Genomic DNA, 21090 nt, shown 5'->3' on the forward strand with positions numbered 1-21090 from the left:
CAAGAATTAAGAGGACTACATTCATTATTTCAGCTGAAAAATGCTTAGTTTATGATTTATAGTCAACATTAATGAAATGTCCCCAACAGCGTTTTCAGCCTGAGTGGAGCACATTTTGACTGTTTTTTTAAAAACATCATAGTACATTGAAATTTCTGCTTGCGTATGCTTTAGAAGCAAGAATTAAGAGGACTACATTCATTATTTCAGCTGAAAAATGCTTAGTTTTTGATTTATAGTCAACATTAATGAAATGTCCCCAACAGCGTTTTCAGCCCGAGTGGAGCACATTTTGACTGTTTTTTTTAAAAACATCATTGTACATTGAAATTTCTGCTTGCGTATGCTTTAGAAGCAAGAATTAAGAGGACTACATTCATTATTTCAGCTGAAAAATGCTTAGTTTTTGATTTATAGTCAACATTAATGAAATGTCCCCAACAGCGTTTTCAGCCCGAGTGGAGCACATTTTGACTGTTTTTTTTAAAAACATCATTGTACATTGAAATTTCTGCTTGCGTATGCTTTAGAAGCAAGAATTAAGAGGACTACATTCATTATTTCAGCTGAAAAATGCTTAGTTTTTGATTTATAGTCAACATTAATGAAATGTCCCCAACAGTGTTTTCAGCCCGAGTGGAGCACATTTTGACTGTTTTTTTTAAAAACATCATTGTACATTGAAATTTCTTCTTGCGTATGCTTTAGAAGCAAGAATTAAGAGGACTACATTCATTATTTCAGCTGAAAAATGCTTAGTTTATGATTTATAGTCAACATTAATGAAATGTTCCAAACAAGCGTTTTCAGCCCGAGTGGAGCACATTTTGACCGTTTTTTTAAAAACATCATTGTACATTGAAATTTCTGCTTGCGTATGCTGTAGAAGCAAGAATTAAGAGGACTACATTCATTATTTCAGCTGAAAAATGCTTAGTTTATGATTTATAGTCAACATTAATGAAATGTCCCAAACAAGCGTTTTCAGCCCGAGTGGAGCACATTTTGACTGTTTTTTTGAAAACATCATTGTACATTGAAATTTCTGCTTGCGTATGCTTTAGAAGCAAGAATTAAGAGGACTACATTCATTATTTCAGCTGAAAAATGCTTAGTTTATGATTTATAGTCACCATTAATGTAATGTCCCAAACAAGCGTTTTCAGCCCGAGTGGAGCACATTTTGACTGTTTTTTTGAAAACATCATTGTACATTGAAATTTCTGCTTGCGTCTGCTTTAGAAGCAAGAATTAAGAGGACTACATTCATTATTTCAGCTGAAAAATGCTTAGTTTATGATTTATAGTCAACATTAATGAAATGTTCCAAACAAGCGTTTTCAGCCCGAGTGGAGCACATTTTGACCGTTTTTTTAAAAACATCATTGTACATTGAAATTTCTGCTTGCGTATGCTGTAGAAGCAAGAATTAAGAGGACTACATTCATTATTTCAGCTGAAAAATGCTTAGTTTATGATTTATAGTCAACATTAATGAAATGTCCCAAACAAGCGTTTTCAGCCCGAGTGGAGCACATTTTGACTGTTTTTTTGAAAACATCATTGTACATTGAAATTTCTGCTTGCGTATGCTTTAGAAGCAAGAATTAAGAGGACTACATTCATTATTTCAGCTGAAAAATGCTTAGTTTTTGATTTATAGTCAACATTAATGAAATGTCCCCAACAGCGTTTTCAGCCCGAGTGGAGCACATTTTGACTGTTTTTTTTAAAAACATCATTGTACATTGAAATTTCTGCTTGCGTATGCTTTAGAAGCAAGAATTAAGAGGACTACATTCATTATTTCAGCTGAAAAATGCTTAGTTTTTGATTTATAGTCAACATTAATGAAATGTCCCCAACAGCGTTTTCAGCCCGAGTGGAGCACATTTTGACTGTTTTTTTTAAAAACATCATTGTACATTGAAATTTCTGCTTGCGTATGCTTTAGAAGCAAGAATTAAGAGGACTACATTCATTATTTCAGCTGAAAAATGCTTAGTTTATGATTTATAGTCAACATTAATGAAATGTCCCAAACAAGCGTTTTCAGCCCGAGTGGAGCACATTTTGACCATTTTTTTAAAAACATCATTGTACATTGAAATTTCTGCTTGCGTCTGCTTTAGAAGCAAGAATTAAGAGGACTACATTCATTATTTCAGCTGAAAAATGCTTAGTTTATGATTTATAGTCAACATTAATGTAATGTCCCAAACAAGCGTTTTCAGCCCGAGTGGAGCACATTTTGACTGTTTTTTTGAAAACATCATTGTACATTGAAATTTCTGCTTGCGTATGCTTTAGAAGCAAGAATTAAGAGGACTACATTCATTATTTCAGCTGAAAAATGCTTAGTTTATGATTTATAGTCAACATTAATGAAATGTCCCCAACAGCGTTTTCAGCCTGAGTGGAGCACATTTTGACTGTTTTTTTAAAAACATCATTGTACATTGAAATTTCTGCTTGCGTATGCTTTAGAAGCAAGAATTAAGAGGACTACATTCATTATTTCAGCTGAAAAATGCTTAGTTTATGATTTATAGTCAACATTAATGTAATGTCCCAAACAAGCGTTTTCAGCCCGAGTGGAGCACATTTTGACTGTTTTTTTGAAAACATCATTGTACATTGAAATTTCTGCTTGCGTATGCTTTAGAAGCAAGAATTAAGAGGACTACATTCATTATTTCAGCTGAAAAATGCTTAGTTTATGATTTATAGTCAACATTAATGAAATGTCCCCAACAGCGTTTTCAGCCTGAGTGGAGCACATTTTGACTGTTTTTTTAAAAACATCATTGTACATTGAAATTTCTGCTTGCGTATGCTTTAGAAGCAAGAATTAAGAGGACTACATTCATTATTTCAGCTGAAAAATGCTTAGTTTTTGATTTATAGTCAACATTAATGAAATGTCCCCAACAGCGTTTTCAGCCCGAGTGGAGCACATTTTGACTGTTTTTTTTAAAAACATCATTGTACATTGAAATTTCTGCTTGCGTATGCTTTAGAAGCAAGAATTAAGAGGACTACATTCATTATTTCAGCTGAAAAATGCTTAGTTTATGATTTATAGTCAACATTAATGAAATGTCCCAAACAAGCGTTTTCAGCCCGAGTGGAGCACATTTTGACCGTTTTTTTAAAAACATCATTGTACATTGAAATTTCTGCTTGCGTATGCTGTAGAAGCAAGAATTAAGAGGACTACATTCATTATTTCAGCTGAAAAATGCTTAGTTTATGATTTATAGTCAACATTAATGAAATGTCCCAAACAAGCGTTTTCAGCCCGAGTGGAGCACATTTTGACTGTTTTTTTGAAAACATCATTGTACATTGAAATTTCTGCTTGCGTATGCTTTAGAAGCAAGAATTAAGAGGACTACATTCATTATTTCAGCTGAAAAATGCTTAGTTTTTGATTTATAGTCAACATTAATGAAATGTCCCCAACAGCGTTTTCAGCCCGAGTGGAGCACATTTTGACTGTTTTTTTTAAAAACATCATTGTACATTGAAATTTCTGCTTGCGTATGCTTTAGAAGCAAGAATTAAGAGGACTACATTCATTATTTCAGCTGAAAAATGCTTAGTTTTTGATTTATAGTCAACATTAATGAAATGTCCCCAACAGCGTTTTCAGCCCGAGTGGAGCACATTTTGACTGTTTTTTTTAAAAACATCATTGTACATTGAAATTTCTGCTTGCGTATGCTTTAGAAGCAAGAATTAAGAGGACTACATTCATTATTTCAGCTGAAAAATGCTTAGTTTTTGATTTATAGTCAACATTAATGAAATGTCCCCAACAGTGTTTTCAGCCCGAGTGGAGCACATTTTGACTGTTTTTTTTAAAAACATCATTGTACATTGAAATTTCTTCTTGCGTATGCTTTAGAAGCAAGAATTAAGAGGACTACATTCATTATTTCAGCTGAAAAATGCTTAGTTTATGATTTATAGTCAACATTAATGAAATGTCCCAAACAAGCGTTTTCAGCCCGAGTGGAGCACATTTTGACCGTTTTTTTAAAAACATCATTGTACATTGAAATTTCTGTTTGCGTATGCTTTAGAAGCAAGAATTAAGAGGACTACATTCATTATTTCAGCTGAAAAATGCTTAGTTTATGATTTATAGTCAACATTAATGAAATGTTCCAAACAAGCGTTTTCAGCCCGAGTGGAGCACATTTTGACCGTTTTTTTAAAAACATCATTGTACATTGAAATTTCTGCTTGCGTCTGCTTTAGAAGCAAGAATTAAGAGGACTACATTCATTATTTCAGCTGAAAAATGCTTAGTTTATGATTTATAGTCAACATTAATGTAATGTCCCAAACAAGCGTTTTCAGCCCGAGTGGAGCACATTTTGACTGTTTTTTTGAAAACATCATTGTACATTGAAATTTCTGCTTGCGTATGCTTTAGAAGCAAGAATTAAGAGGACTACATTCATTATTTCAGCTGAAAAATGCTTAGTTTATGATTTATAGTCACCATTAATGTAATGTCCCAAACAAGCGTTTTCAGCCCGAGTGGAGCACATTTTGACTGTTTTTTTGAAAACATCATTGTACATTGAAATTTCTGCTTGCGTCTGCTTTAGAAGCAAGAATTAAGAGGACTACATTCATTATTTCAGCTGAAAAATGCTTAGTTTATGATTTATAGTCAACATTAATGAAATGTTCCAAACAAGCGTTTTCAGCCCGAGTGGAGCACATTTTGACCGTTTTTTTAAAAACATCATTGTACATTGAAATTTCTGCTTGCGTATGCTGTAGAAGCAAGAATTAAGAGGACTACATTCATTATTTCAGCTGAAAAATGCTTAGTTTTTGATTTATAGTCAACATTAATGAAATGTCCCCAACAGCGTTTTCAGCCCGAGTGGAGCACATTTTGACTGTTTTTTTTAAAAACATCATTGTACATTGAAATTTCTGCTTGCGTATGCTTTAGAAGCAAGAATTAAGAGGACTACATTCATTATTTCAGCTGAAAAATGCTTAGTTTATGATTTATAGTCAACATTTATGAAATGTCCCCAACAGCGTTTTCAGCCTGAGTGGAGCACATTTTGACTGTTTTTTTAAAAACATCATTGTACATTGAAATTTCTGCTTGCGTATGCTTTAGAAGCAAGAATTAAGAGGACTACATTCATTATTTCAGCTGAAAAATGCTTAGTTTTTGATTTATAGTCAACATTAATGAAATGTCCCCAACAGCGTTTTCAGCCCGAGTGGAGCACATTTTGACTGTTTTTTTTAAAAACATCATTGTACATTGAAATTTCTGCTTGCGTATGCTTTAGAAGCAAGAATTAAGAGGACTACATTCATTATTTCAGCTGAAAAATGCTTAGTTTTTGATTTATAGTCAACATTAATGAAATGTCCCCGACAGCGTTTTCAGCCCGAGTGGAGCACATTTTGACTGTTTTTTTTAAAAACATCATTGTACATTGAAATTTCTGCTTGCGTATGCTTTAGAAGCAAGAATTAAGAGGACTACATTCATTATTTCAGCTGAAAAATGCTTAGTTTATGATTTATAGTCAACATTAATGAAATGTTCCAAACAAGCGTTTTCAGCCCGAGTGGAGCACATTTTGACCGTTTTTTTAAAAACATCATTGTACATTGAAATTTCTGCTTGCGTCTGCTTTAGAAGCAAGAATTAAGAGGACTACATTCATTATTTCAGCTGAAAAATGCTTAGTTTATGATTTATAGTCAACATTAATGTAATGTCCCAAACAAGCGTTTTCAGCCCGAGTGGAGCACATTTTGACTGTTTTTTTGAAAACATCATTGTACATTGAAATTTCTGCTTGTGTATGCTTTAGAAGCAAGAATTAAGAGGACTACATTCATTATTTCAGCTGAAAAATGCTTAGTTTATGATTTATAGTCAACATTAATGTAATGTCCCAAACAAGCGTTTTCAGCCCGAGTGGAGCACATTTTGACTGTTTTTTTGAAAACATCATTGTACATTGAAATTTCTGCTTGCGTATGCTTTAGAAGCAAGAATTAAGAGGACTACATTCATTATTTCAGCTGAAAAATGCTTAGTTTATGATTTATAGTCACCATTAATGTAATGTCCCAAACAAGCGTTTTCAGCCCGAGTGGAGCACATTTTGACTGTTTTTTTGAAAACATCATTGTACATTGAAATTTCTGCTTGCGTCTGCTTTAGAAGCAAGAATTAAGAGGACTACATTCATTATTTCAGCTGAAAAATGCTTAGTTTATGATTTATAGTCAACATTAATGAAATGTTCCAAACAAGCGTTTTCAGCCCGAGTGGAGCACATTTTGACCGTTTTTTTAAAAACATCATTGTACATTGAAATTTCTGCTTGCGTATGCTGTAGAAGCAAGAATTAAGAGGACTACATTCATTATTTCAGCTGAAAAATGCTTAGTTTTTGATTTATAGTCAACATTAATGAAATGTCCCCAACAGCGTTTTCAGCCCGAGTGGAGCACATTTTGACTGTTTTTTTTAAAAACATCATTGTACATTGAAATTTCTGCTTGCGTATGCTTTAGAAGCAAGAATTAAGAGGACTACATTCATTATTTCAGCTGAAAAATGCTTAGTTTATGATTTATAGTCAACATTTATGAAATGTCCCCAACAGCGTTTTCAGCCTGAGTGGAGCACATTTTGACTGTTTTTTTAAAAACATCATTGTACATTGAAATTTCTGCTTGCGTATGCTTTAGAAGCAAGAATTAAGAGGACTACATTCATTATTTCAGCTGAAAAATGCTTAGTTTTTGATTTATAGTCAACATTAATGAAATGTCCCCAACAGCGTTTTCAGCCCGAGTGGAGCACATTTTGACTGTTTTTTTTAAAAACATCATTGTACATTGAAATTTCTGCTTGCGTATGCTTTAGAAGCAAGAATTAAGAGGACTACATTCATTATTTCAGCTGAAAAATGCTTAGTTTATGATTTATAGTCAACATTAATGAAATGTCCCAAACAAGCGTTTTCAGCCCGAGTGGAGCACATTTTGACCGTTTTTTTAAAAACATCATTGTACATTGAAATTTCTGCTTGCGTATGCTGTAGAAGCAAGAATTAAGAGGACTACATTCATTATTTCAGCTGAAAAATGCTTAGTTTATGATTTATAGTCAACATTAATGAAATGTCCCAAACAAGCGTTTTCAGCCCGAGTGGAGCACATTTTGACTGTTTTTTTGAAAACATCATTGTACATTGAAATTTCTGCTTGCGTATGCTTTAGAAGCAAGAATTAAGAGGACTACATTCATTATTTCAGCTGAAAAATGCTTAGTTTTTGATTTATAGTCAACATTAATGAAATGTCCCCAACAGCGTTTTCAGCCCGAGTGGAGCACATTTTGACTGTTTTTTTTAAAAACATCATTGTACATTGAAATTTCTGCTTGCGTATGCTTTAGAAGCAAGAATTAAGAGGACTACATTCATTATTTCAGCTGAAAAATGCTTAGTTTTTGATTTATAGTCAACATTAATGAAATGTCCCCAACAGCGTTTTCAGCCCGAGTGGAGCACATTTTGACTGTTTTTTTTAAAAACATCATTGTACATTGAAATTTCTGCTTGCGTATGCTTTAGAAGCAAGAATTAAGAGGACTACATTCATTATTTCAGCTGAAAAATGCTTAGTTTTTGATTTATAGTCAACATTAATGAAATGTCCCCAACAGTGTTTTCAGCCCGAGTGGAGCACATTTTGACTGTTTTTTTTAAAAACATCATTGTACATTGAAATTTCTTCTTGCGTATGCTTTAGAAGCAAGAATTAAGAGGACTACATTCATTATTTCAGCTGAAAAATGCTTAGTTTATGATTTATAGTCAACATTAATGAAATGTCCCAAACAAGCGTTTTCAGCCCGAGTGGAGCACATTTTGACCGTTTTTTTAAAAACATCATTGTACATTGAAATTTCTGTTTGCGTATGCTTTAGAAGCAAGAATTAAGAGGACTACATTCATTATTTCAGCTGAAAAATGCTTAGTTTATGATTTATAGTCAACATTAATGAAATGTTCCAAACAAGCGTTTTCAGCCCGAGTGGAGCACATTTTGACCGTTTTTTTAAAAACATCATTGTACATTGAAATTTCTGCTTGCGTCTGCTTTAGAAGCAAGAATTAAGAGGACTACATTCATTATTTCAGCTGAAAAATGCTTAGTTTATGATTTATAGTCAACATTAATGTAATGTCCCAAACAAGCGTTTTCAGCCCGAGTGGAGCACATTTTGACTGTTTTTTTGAAAACATCATTGTACATTGAAATTTCTGCTTGCGTATGCTTTAGAAGCAAGAATTAAGAGGACTACATTCATTATTTCAGCTGAAAAATGCTTAGTTTATGATTTATAGTCACCATTAATGTAATGTCCCAAACAAGCGTTTTCAGCCCGAGTGGAGCACATTTTGACTGTTTTTTTGAAAACATCATTGTACATTGAAATTTCTGCTTGCGTCTGCTTTAGAAGCAAGAATTAAGAGGACTACATTCATTATTTCAGCTGAAAAATGCTTAGTTTATGATTTATAGTCAACATTAATGAAATGTTCCAAACAAGCGTTTTCAGCCCGAGTGGAGCACATTTTGACCGTTTTTTTAAAAACATCATTGTACATTGAAATTTCTGCTTGCGTATGCTGTAGAAGCAAGAATTAAGAGGACTACATTCATTATTTCAGCTGAAAAATGCTTAGTTTTTGATTTATAGTCAACATTAATGAAATGTCCCCAACAGCGTTTTCAGCCCGAGTGGAGCACATTTTGACTGTTTTTTTTAAAAACATCATTGTACATTGAAATTTCTGCTTGCGTATGCTTTAGAAGCAAGAATTAAGAGGACTACATTCATTATTTCAGCTGAAAAATGCTTAGTTTATGATTTATAGTCAACATTTATGAAATGTCCCCAACAGCGTTTTCAGCCTGAGTGGAGCACATTTTGACTGTTTTTTTAAAAACATCATTGTACATTGAAATTTCTGCTTGCGTATGCTTTAGAAGCAAGAATTAAGAGGACTACATTCATTATTTCAGCTGAAAAATGCTTAGTTTTTGATTTATAGTCAACATTAATGAAATGTCCCCAACAGCGTTTTCAGCCCGAGTGGAGCACATTTTGACTGTTTTTTTTAAAAACATCATTGTACATTGAAATTTCTGCTTGCGTATGCTTTAGAAGCAAGAATTAAGAGGACTACATTCATTATTTCAGCTGAAAAATGCTTAGTTTATGATTTATAGTCAACATTAATGAAATGTTCCAAACAAGCGTTTTCAGCCCGAGTGGAGCACATTTTGACCGTTTTTTTAAAAACATCATTGTACATTGAAATTTCTGCTTGCGTATGCTGTAGAAGCAAGAATTAAGAGGACTACATTCATTATTTCAGCTGAAAAATGCTTAGTTTATGATTTATAGTCAACATTAATGAAATGTCCCAAACAAGCGTTTTCAGCCCGAGTGGAGCACATTTTGACCGTTTTTTTAAAAACATCATTGTACATTGAAATTTCTGTTTGCGTATGCTTTAGAAGCAAGAATTAAGAGGACTACATTCATTATTTCAGCTGAAAAATGCTTAGTTTATGATTTATAGTCACCATTAATGTAATGTCCCAAACAAGCGTTTTCAGCCCGAGTGGAGCACATTTTGACTGTTTTTTTGAAAACATCATTGTACATTGAAATTTCTGCTTGCGTCTGCTTTAGAAGCAAGAATTAAGAGGACTACATTCATTATTTCAGCTGAAAAATGCTTAGTTTATGATTTATAGTCAACATTAATGAAATGTTCCAAACAAGCGTTTTCAGCCCGAGTGGAGCACATTTTGACCGTTTTTTTAAAAACATCATTGTACATTGAAATTTCTGCTTGCGTATGCTGTAGAAGCAAGAATTAAGAGGACTACATTCATTATTTCAGCTGAAAAATGCTTAGTTTATGATTTATAGTCAACATTAATGAAATGTCCCAAACAGTGTTTTCAGCCCGAGTGGAGCACATTTTGACTGTTTTTTTTAAAAACATCATTGTACATTGAAATTTCTTCTTGCGTATGCTTTAGAAGCAAGAATTAAGAGGACTACATTCATTATTTCAGCTGAAAAATGCTTAGTTTATGATTTATAGTCACCATTAATGTAATGTCCCAAACAAGCGTTTTCAGCCCGAGTGGAGCACATTTTGACTGTTTTTTTGAAAACATCATTGTACATTGAAATTTCTGCTTGCGTCTGCTTTAGAAGCAAGAATTAAGAGGACTACATTCATTATTTCAGCTGAAAAATGCTTAGTTTATGATTTATAGTCAACATTAATGAAATGTTCCAAACAAGCGTTTTCAGCCCGAGTGGAGCACATTTTGACCGTTTTTTTAAAAACATCATTGTACATTGAAATTTCTGCTTGCGTATGCTGTAGAAGCAAGAATTAAGAGGACTACATTCATTATTTCAGCTGAAAAATGCTTAGTTTTTGATTTATAGTCAACATTAATGAAATGTCCCCAACAGCGTTTTCAGCCCGAGTGGAGCACATTTTGACTGTTTTTTTTAAAAACATCATTGTACATTGAAATTTCTGCTTGCGTATGCTTTAGAAGCAAGAATTAAGAGGACTACATTCATTATTTCAGCTGAAAAATGCTTAGTTTATGATTTATAGTCAACATTTATGAAATGTCCCCAACAGCGTTTTCAGCCTGAGTGGAGCACATTTTGACTGTTTTTTTAAAAACATCATTGTACATTGAAATTTCTGCTTGCGTATGCTTTAGAAGCAAGAATTAAGAGGACTACATTCATTATTTCAGCTGAAAAATGCTTAGTTTTTGATTTATAGTCAACATTAATGAAATGTCCCCAACAGCGTTTTCAGCCCGAGTGGAGCACATTTTGACTGTTTTTTTTAAAAACATCATTGTACATTGAAATTTCTGCTTGCGTATGCTTTAGAAGCAAGAATTAAGAGGACTACATTCATTATTTCAGCTGAAAAATGCTTAGTTTTTGATTTATAGTCAACATTAATGAAATGTCCCCAACAGCGTTTTCAGCCCGAGTGGAGCACATTTTGACTGTTTTTTTTAAAAACATCATTGTACATTGAAATTTCTGCTTGCGTATGCTTTAGAAGCAAGAATTAAGAGGACTACATTCATTATTTCAGCTGAAAAATGCTTAGTTTATGATTTATAGTCAACATTAATGAAATGTCCCAAACAAGCGTTTTCAGCCCGAGTGGAGCACATTTTGACCGTTTTTTTAAAAACATCATTGTACATTGAAATTTCTGTTTGCGTATGCTTTAGAAGCAAGAATTAAGAGGACTACATTCATTATTTCAGCTGAAAAATGCTTAGTTTATGATTTATAGTCACCATTAATGTAATGTCCCAAACAAGCGTTTTCAGCCCGAGTGGAGCACATTTTGACTGTTTTTTTGAAAACATCATTGTACATTGAAATTTCTGCTTGCGTCTGCTTTAGAAGCAAGAATTAAGAGGACTACATTCATTATTTCAGCTGAAAAATGCTTAGTTTATGATTTATAGTCAACATTAATGAAATGTTCCAAACAAGCGTTTTCAGCCCGAGTGGAGCACATTTTGACCGTTTTTTTAAAAACATCATTGTACATTGAAATTTCTGCTTGCGTATGCTGTAGAAGCAAGAATTAAGAGGACTACATTCATTATTTCAGCTGAAAAATGCTTAGTTTATGATTTATAGTCAACATTAATGAAATGTCCCAAACAAGCGTTTTCAGCCCGAGTGGAGCACATTTTGACTGTTTTTTTGAAAACATCATTGTACATTGAAATTTCTGCTTGCGTATGCTGTAGAAGCAAGAATTAAGAGGACTACATTCATTATTTCAGCTGAAAAATGCTTAGTTTATGATTTATAGTCAACATTAATGAAATGTCCCCAACAGCGTTTTCAGCCTGAGTGGAGCACATTTTGACTGTTTTTTTAAAAACATCATTGTACATTGAAATTTCTGCTTGCGTATGCTTTAGAAGCAAGAATTAAGAGGACTACATTCATTATTTCAGCTGAAAAATGCTTAGTTTATGATTTATAGTCAACATTAATGAAATGTCCCAAACAAGCGTTTTCAGCCCGAGTGGAGCACATTTTGACCGTTTTTTTAAAAACATCATTGTACATTGAAATTTCTGTTTGCGTATGCTTTAGAAGCAAGAATTAAGAGGACTACATTCATTATTTCAGCTGAAAAATGCTTAGTTTATGATTTATAGTCACCATTAATGTAATGTCCCAAACAAGCGTTTTCAGCCCGAGTGGAGCACATTTTGACTGTTTTTTTGAAAACATCATTGTACATTGAAATTTCTGCTTGCGTCTGCTTTAGAAGCAAGAATTAAGAGGACTACATTCATTATTTCAGCTGAAAAATGCTTAGTTTATGATTTATAGTCAACATTAATGAAATGTTCCAAACAAGCGTTTTCAGCCCGAGTGGAGCACATTTTGACCGTTTTTTTAAAAACATCATTGTACATTGAAATTTCTGCTTGCGTATGCTGTAGAAGCAAGAATTAAGAGGACTACATTCATTATTTCAGCTGAAAAATGCTTAGTTTATGATTTATAGTCAACATTAATGAAATGTCCCAAACAAGCGTTTTCAGCCCGAGTGGAGCACATTTTGACTGTTTTTTTGAAAACATCATTGTACATTGAAATTTCTGCTTGCGTATGCTGTAGAAGCAAGAATTAAGAGGACTACATTCATTATTTCAGCTGAAAAATGCTTAGTTTATGATTTATAGTCAACATTAATGAAATGTCCCCAACAGCGTTTTCAGCCTGAGTGGAGCACATTTTGACTGTTTTTTTAAAAACATCATTGTACATTGAAATTTCTGCTTGCGTATGCTTTAGAAGCAAGAATTAAGAGGACTACATTCATTATTTCAGCTGAAAAATGCTTAGTTTTTGATTTATAGTCAACATTAATGAAATGTCCCCAACAGCGTTTTCAGCCCGAGTTGAGCACATTTTGACTGTTTTTTTTAAAAACATCATTGTACATTGAAATTTCTGCTTGCGTATGCTTTAGAAGCAAGAATTAAGAGGACTACATTCATTATTTCAGCTGAAAAATGCTTAGTTTATGATTTATAGTCAACATTAATGAAATGTTCCAAACAAGCGTTTTCAGCCCGAGTGGAGCACATTTTGACCATTTTTTTAAAAACATCATTGTACATTGAAATTTCTGCTTGCGTCTGCTTTAGAAGCAAGAATTAAGAGGACTACATTCATTATTTCAGCTGAAAAATGCTTAGTTTATGATTTATAGTCAACATTAATGTAATGTCCCAAACAAGCGTTTTCAGCCCGAGTGGAGCACATTTTGACTGTTTTTTTAAAAACATCATTGTACATTGAAATTTCTGCTTGCGTATGCTTTAGAAGCAAGAATTAAGAGGACTACATTCATTATTTCAGCTGAAAAATGCTTAGTTTATGAATTATAGTCAACATTAATGAAATGTTCCAAACAAGCGTTTTCAGCCCGAGTGGAGCACATTTTGACCGTTTTTTTAAAAACATCATTGTACATTGAAATTTCTGTTTGCGTCTGCTTTAGAAGCAAGAATTAAGAGGACTACATTCATTATTTCAGCTGAAAAATGCTTAGTTTATGATTTATAGTCAACATTAATGTAATGTCCCAAACAAGCGTTTTCAGCCCGAGTGGAGCACATTTTGACTGTTTTTTTAAAAACATCATTGTACATTGAAATTTCTGCTTGCGTATGCTTTAGAAGCAAGAATTAAGAGGACTACATTCATTATTTCAGCTGAAAAATGCTTAGTTTACGATTTATAGTCAACATTAATGTAATGTCCCAAACAAGCGTTTTCAGCCCGAGTGGAGCACATTTTGACTGTTTTTTTGAAAACATCATTGTACATTGAAATTTCTGCTTGCGTATGCTTTAGAAGCAAGAATTAAGAGGACTACATTCATTATTTCAGCTGAAAAATGCTTAGTTTATGATTTATAGTCAACATTAATGAAATGTTCCAAACAAGCGTTTTCAGCCCGAGTGGAGCACATTTTGACCGTTTTTTTAAAAACATCATTGTACATTGAAATTTCTGCTTGCGTATGCTTTAGAAGCAAGAATTAAGAGGACTACATTCATTATTTCAGCTGAAAAATGCTTAGTTTATGATTTATAGTCAACATTAATGAAATGTTCCAAACAAGCGTTTTCAGCCCGAGTGGAGCACATTTTGACCATTTTTTTAAAAACATCATTGTACATTGAAATTTCTGCTTGCGTCTGCTTTAGAAGCAAGAATTAAGAGGACTACATTCATTATTTCAGCTGAAAAATGCTTAGTTTATGATTTATAGTCAACATTAATGTAATGTCCCAAACAAGCGTTTTCAGCCCGAGTGGAGCACATTTTGACTGTTTTTTTGAAAACATCATTGTACATTGAAATTTCTGCTTGCGTATGCTTTAGAAGCAAGAATTAAGAGGACTACATTCATTATTTCAGCTGAAAAATGCTTAGTTTATGATTTATAGTCAACATTAATGAAATGTCCCCAACAGCGTTTTCAGCCTGAGTGGAGCACATTTTGACTGTTTTTTTAAAAACATCATTGTACATTGAAATTTCTGCTTGCGTATGCTTTAGAAGCAAGAATTAAGAGGACTACATTCATTATTTCAGCTGAAAAATGCTTAGTTTTTGATTTATAGTCAACATTAATGAAATGTCCCCAACAGCGTTTTCAGCCCGAGTGGAGCACATTTTGACTGTTTTTTTAAAAAACATCATTGTACATTGAAATTTCTGCTTGCGTATGCTTTAGAAGCAAGAATTAAGAGGACTACATTCATTATTTCAGCTGAAAAATGCTTAGTTTTTGATTTATAGTCAACATTAATGAAATGTCCCCAACAGCGTTTTCAGCCCGAGTGGAGCACATTTTGACTGTTTTTTTTAAAAACATCATTGTACATTGAAATTTCTGCTTGCGTATGCTTTAGAAGCAAGAATTAAGAGGACTACATTCATTATTTCAGCTGAAAAATGCTTAGTTTATGATTTATAGTCAACATTAATGAAATGTCCCAAACAAGCGTTTTCAGCCCGAGTGGAGCACATTTTGACCGTTTTTTTAAAAACATCATTGTACATTGAAATTTCTGTTTGCGTATGCTTTAGAAGCAAGAATTAAGAGGACTACATTCATTATTTCAGCTGAAAAATGCTTAGTTTATGATTTATAGTCACCATTAATGTAATGTCCCAAACAAGCGTTTTCAGCCCGAGTGGAGCACATTTTGACTGTTTTTTTGAAAACATCATTGTACATTGAAATTTCTGCTTGCGTCTGCTTTAGAAGCAAGAATTAAGAGGACTACATTCATTATTTCAGCTGAAAAATGCTTAGTTTATGATTTATAGTCAACATTAATGAAATGTTCCAAACAAGCGTTTTCAGCCCGAGTGGAGCACATTTTGACCGTTTTTTTAAAAACATCATTGTACATTGAAATTTCTGCTTGCGTATGCTGTAGAAGCAAGAATTAAGAGGACTACATTCATTATTTCAGCTGAAAAATGCTTAGTTTATGATTTATAGTCAACATTAATGAAATGTCCCAAACAAGCGTTTTCAGCCCGAGTGGAGCACATTTTGACTGTTTTTTTGAAAACATCATTGTACATTGAAATTTCTGCTTGCGTATGCTTTAGAAGCAAGAATTAAGAGGACTACATTCATTATTTCAGCTGAAAAATGCTTAGTTTATGATTTATAGTCAACATTAATGAAATGTCCCCAACAGCGTTTTCAGCCTGAGTGGAGCACATTTTGACTGTTTTTTTAAAAACATCATAGTACATTGAAATTTCTGCTTGCGTATGCTTTAGAAGCAAGAATTAAGAGGACTACATTCATTATTTCAGCTGAAAAATGCTTAGTTTTTGATTTATAGTCAACATTAATGAAATGTCCCCAACAGCGTTTTCAGCCCGAGTGGAGCACATTTTGACTGTTTTTTTTAAAAACATCATTGTACATTGAAATTTCTGCTTGCGTATGCTTTAGAAGCAAGAATTAAGAGGACTACATTCATTATTTCAGCTGAAAAATGCTTAGTTTTTGATTTATAGTCAACATTAATGAAATGTCCCCAACAGCGTTTTCAGCCCGAGTGGAGCACATTTTGACTGTTTTTTTTAAAAACATCATTGTACATTGAAATTTCTGCTTGCGTATGCTTTAGAAGCAAGAATTAAGAGGACTACATTCATTATTTCAGCTGAAAAATGCTTAGTTTTTGATTTATAGTCAACATTAATGAAATGTCCCCAACAGTGTTTTCAGCCCGAGTGGAGCACATTTTGACTGTTTTTTTTAAAAACATCATTGTACATTGAAATTTCTTCTTGCGTATGCTTTAGAAGCAAGAATTAAGAGGACTACATTCATTATTTCAGCTGAAAAATGCTTAGTTTATGATTTATAGTCAACATTAATGAAATGTTCCAAACAAGCGTTTTCAGCCCGAGTGGAGCACATTTTGACCGTTTTTTTAAAAACATCATTGTACATTGAAATTTCTGCTTGCGTATGCTGTAGAAGCAAGAATTAAGAGGACTACATTCATTATTTCAGCTGAAAAATGCTTAGTTTATGATTTATAGTCAACATTAATGAAATGTCCCAAACAAGCGTTTTCAGCCCGAGTGGAGCACATTTTGACTGTTTTTTTGAAAACATCATTGTACATTGAAATTTCTGCTTGCGTATGCTTTAGAAGCAAGAATTAAGAGGACTACATTCATTATTTCAGCTGAAAAATGCTTAGTTTATGATTTATAGTCACCATTAATGTAATGTCCCAAACAAGCGTTTTCAGCCCGAGTGGAGCACATTTTGACTGTTTTTTTGAAAACATCATTGTACATTGAAATTTCTGCTTGCGTCTGCTTTAGAAGCAAGAATTAAGAGGACTACATTCATTATTTCAGCTGAAAAATGCTTAGTTTATGATTTATAGTCAACATTAATGAAATGTTCCAAACAAGCGTTTTCAGCCCGAGTGGAGCACATTTTGACCGTTTTTTTAAAAACATCATTGTACATTGAAATTTCTGCTTGCGTATGCTGTAGAAGCAAGAATTAAGAGGACTACATTCATTATTTCAGCTGAAAAATGCTTAGTTTATGATTTATAGTCAACATTAATGAAATGTCCCAAACAAGCGTTTTCAGCCCGAGTGGAGCACATTTTGACTGTTTTTTTGAAAACATCATTGTACATTGAAATTTCTGCTTGCGTATGCTTTAGAAGCAAGAATTAAGAGGACTACATTCATTATTTCAGCTGAAAAATGCTTAGTTTTTGATTTATAGTCAACATTAATGAAATGTCCCCAACAGCGTTTTCAGCCCGAGTGGAGCACATTTTGACTGTTTTTTTTAAAAACATCATTGTACATTGAAATTTCTGCTTGCGTATGCTTTAGAAGCAAGAATTAAGAGGACTACATTCATTATTTCAGCTGAAAAATGCTTAGTTTTTGATTTATAGTCAACATTAATGAAATGTCCCCAACAGCGTTTTCAGCCCGAGTGGAGCACATTTTGACTGTTTTTTTTAAAAACATCATTGTACATTGAAATTTCTGCTTGCGTATGCTTTAGAAGCAAGAATTAAGAGGACTACATTCATTATTTCAGCTGAAAAATGCTTAGTTTATGATTTATAGTCAACATTAATGAAATGTCCCAAACAAGCGTTTTCAGCCCGAGTGGAGCACATTTTGACCATTTTTTTAAAAACATCATTGTACATTGAAATTTCTGCTTGCGTCTGCTTTAGAAGCAAGAATTAAGAGGACTACATTCATTATTTCAGCTGAAAAATGCTTAGTTTATGATTTATAGTCAACATTAATGTAATGTCCCAAACAAGCGTTTTCAGCCCGAGTGGAGCACATTTTGACTGTTTTTTTGAAAACATCATTGTACATTGAAATTTCTGCTTGCGTATGCTTTAGAAGCAAGAATTAAGAGGACTACATTCATTATTTCAGCTGAAAAATGCTTAGTTTATGATTTATAGTCAACATTAATGAAATGTCCCCAACAGCGTTTTCAGCCTGAGTGGAGCACATTTTGACTGTTTTTTTAAAAACATCATTGTACATTGAAATTTCTGCTTGCGTATGCTTTAGAAGCAAGAATTAAGAGGACTACATTCATTATTTCAGCTGAAAAATGCTTAGTTTATGATTTATAGTCAACATTAATGTAATGTCCCAAACAAGCGTTTTCAGCCCGAGTGGAGCACATTTTGACTGTTTTTTTGAAAACATCATTGTACATTGAAATTTCTGCTTGCGTATGCTTTAGAAGCAAGAATTAAGAGGACTACATTCATTATTTCAGCTGAAAAATGCTTAGTTTATGATTTATAGTCAACATTAATGAAATGTCCCCAACAGCGTTTTCAGCCTGAGTGGAGCACATTTTGACTGTTTTTTTAAAAACATCATTGTACATTGAAATTTCTGCTTGCGTATGCTTTAGAAGCAAGAATTAAGAGGACTACATTCATTATTTCAGCTGAAAAATGCTTAGTTTTTGATTTATAGTCAACATTAATGAAATGTCCCCAACAGCGTTTTCAGCCCGAGTGGAGCACATTTTGACTGTTTTTTTTAAAAACATCATTGTACATTGAAATTTCTGCTTGCGTATGCTTTAGAAGCAAGAATTAAGAGGACTACATTCATTATTTCAGCTGAAAAATGCTTAGTTTATGATTTATAGTCAACATTAATGAAATGTCCCAAACAAGCGTTTTCAGCCCGAGTGGAGCACATTTTGACCGTTTTTTTAAAAACATCATTGTACATTGAAATTTCTGCTTGCGTATGCTGTAGAAGCAAGAATTAAGAGGACTACATTCATTATTTCAGCTGAAAAATGCTTAGTTTATGATTTATAGTCAACATTAATGAAATGTCCCAAACAAGCGTTTTCAGCCCGAGTGGAGCACATTTTGACTGTTTTTTTGAAAACATCATTGTACATTGAAATTTCTGCTTGCGTATGCTTTAGAAGCAAGAATTAAGAGGACTACATTCATTATTTCAGCTGAAAAATGCTTAGTTTTTGATTTATAGTCAACATTAATGAAATGTCCCCAACAGCGTTTTCAGCCCGAGTGGAGCACATTTTGACTGTTTTTTTTAAAAACATCATTGTACATTGAAATTTCTGCTTGCGTATGCTTTAGAAGCAAGAATTAAGAGGACTACATTCATTATTTCAGCTGAAAAATGCTTAGTTTTTGATTTATAGTCAACATTAATGAAATGTCCCCAACAGCGTTTTCAGCCCGAGTGGAGCACATTTTGACTGTTTTTTTTAAAAACATCATTGTACATTGAAATTTCTGCTTGCGTATGCTTTAGAAGCAAGAATTAAGAGGACTACATTCATTATTTCAGCTGAAAAATGCTTAGTTTTTGATTTATAGTCAACATTAATGAAATGTCCCCAACAGTGTTTTCAGCCCGAGTGGAGCACATTTTGACTGTTTTTTTTAAAAACATCATTGTACATTGAAATTTCTTCTTGCGTATGCTTTAGAAGCAAGAATTAAGAGGACTACATTCATTATTTCAGCTGAAAAATGCTTAGTTTATGATTTATAGTCAACATTAATGAAATGTTCCAAACAAGCGTTTTCAGCCCGAGTGGAGCACATTTTGACCGTTTTTTTAAAAACATCATTGTACATTGAAATTTCTGCTTGCGTCTGCTTTAGAAGCAAGAATTAAGAGGACTACATTCATTATTTCAGCTGAAAAATGCTTAGTTTATGATTTATAGTCAACATTAATGTAATGTCCCAAACAAGCGTTTTCAGCCCGAGTGGAGCACATTTTGACTGTTTTTTTGAAAACATCATTGTACATTGAAATTTCTGCTTGCGTATGCTTTAGAAGCAAGAATTAAGAGGACTACATTCATTATTTCAGCTGAAAAATGCTTAGTTTATGATTTATAGTCACCATTAATGTAATGTCCCAAACAAGCGTTTTCAGCCCGAGTGGAGCACATTTTGACTGTTTTTTTGAAAACATCATTGTACATTGAAATTTCTGCTTGCGTCTGCTTTAGAAGCAAGAATTAAGAGGACTACATTCATTATTTCAGCTGAAAAATGCTTAGTTTATGATTTATAGTCAACATTAATGAAATGTTCCAAACAAGCGTTTTCAGCCCGAGTGGAGCACATTTTGACCGTTTTTTTAAAAACATCATTGTACATTGAAATTTCTGCTTGCGTATGCTGTAGAAGCAAGAATTAAGAGGACTACATTCATTATTTCAGCTGAAAAATGCTTAGTTTTTGATTTATAGTCAACATTAATGAAATGTCCCCAACAGCGTTTTCAGCCCGAGTGGAGCACATTTTGACTGTTTTTTTTAAAAACATCATTGTACATTGAAATTTCTGCTTGCGTATGCTTTAGAAGCAAGAATTAAGAGGACTACATTCATTATTTCAGCTGAAAAATGCTTAGTTTATGATTTATAGTCAACATTTATGAAATGTCCCCAACAGCGTTTTCAGCCTGAGTGGAGCACATTTTGACTGTTTTTTTAAAAACATCATTGTACATTGAAATTTCTGCTTGCGTATGCTTTAGAAGCAAGAATTAAGAGGACTACATTCATTATTTCAGCTGAAAAATGCTTAGTTTTTGATTTATAGTCAACATTAATGAAATGTCCCCAACAGCGTTTTCAGCCCGAGTGGAGCACATTTTGACTGTTTTTTTTAAAAACATCATTGTACATTGAAATTTCTGCTTGCGTATGCTTTAGAAGCAAGAATTAAGAGGACTACATTCATTATTTCAGCTGAAAAATGCTTAGTTTTTGATTTATAGTCAACATTAATGAAATGTCCCCGACAGCGTTTTCAGCC

This window comes from Hippichthys cyanospilos, chromosome 16 (assembly GCF_059441005.1).
Source record: "Hippichthys cyanospilos isolate Australia breed blue-spotted pipefish chromosome 16, RoL_Hcya_1.0, whole genome shotgun sequence".
Taxonomy (NCBI): Eukaryota; Metazoa; Chordata; class Actinopteri; order Syngnathiformes; family Syngnathidae; genus Hippichthys; species Hippichthys cyanospilos.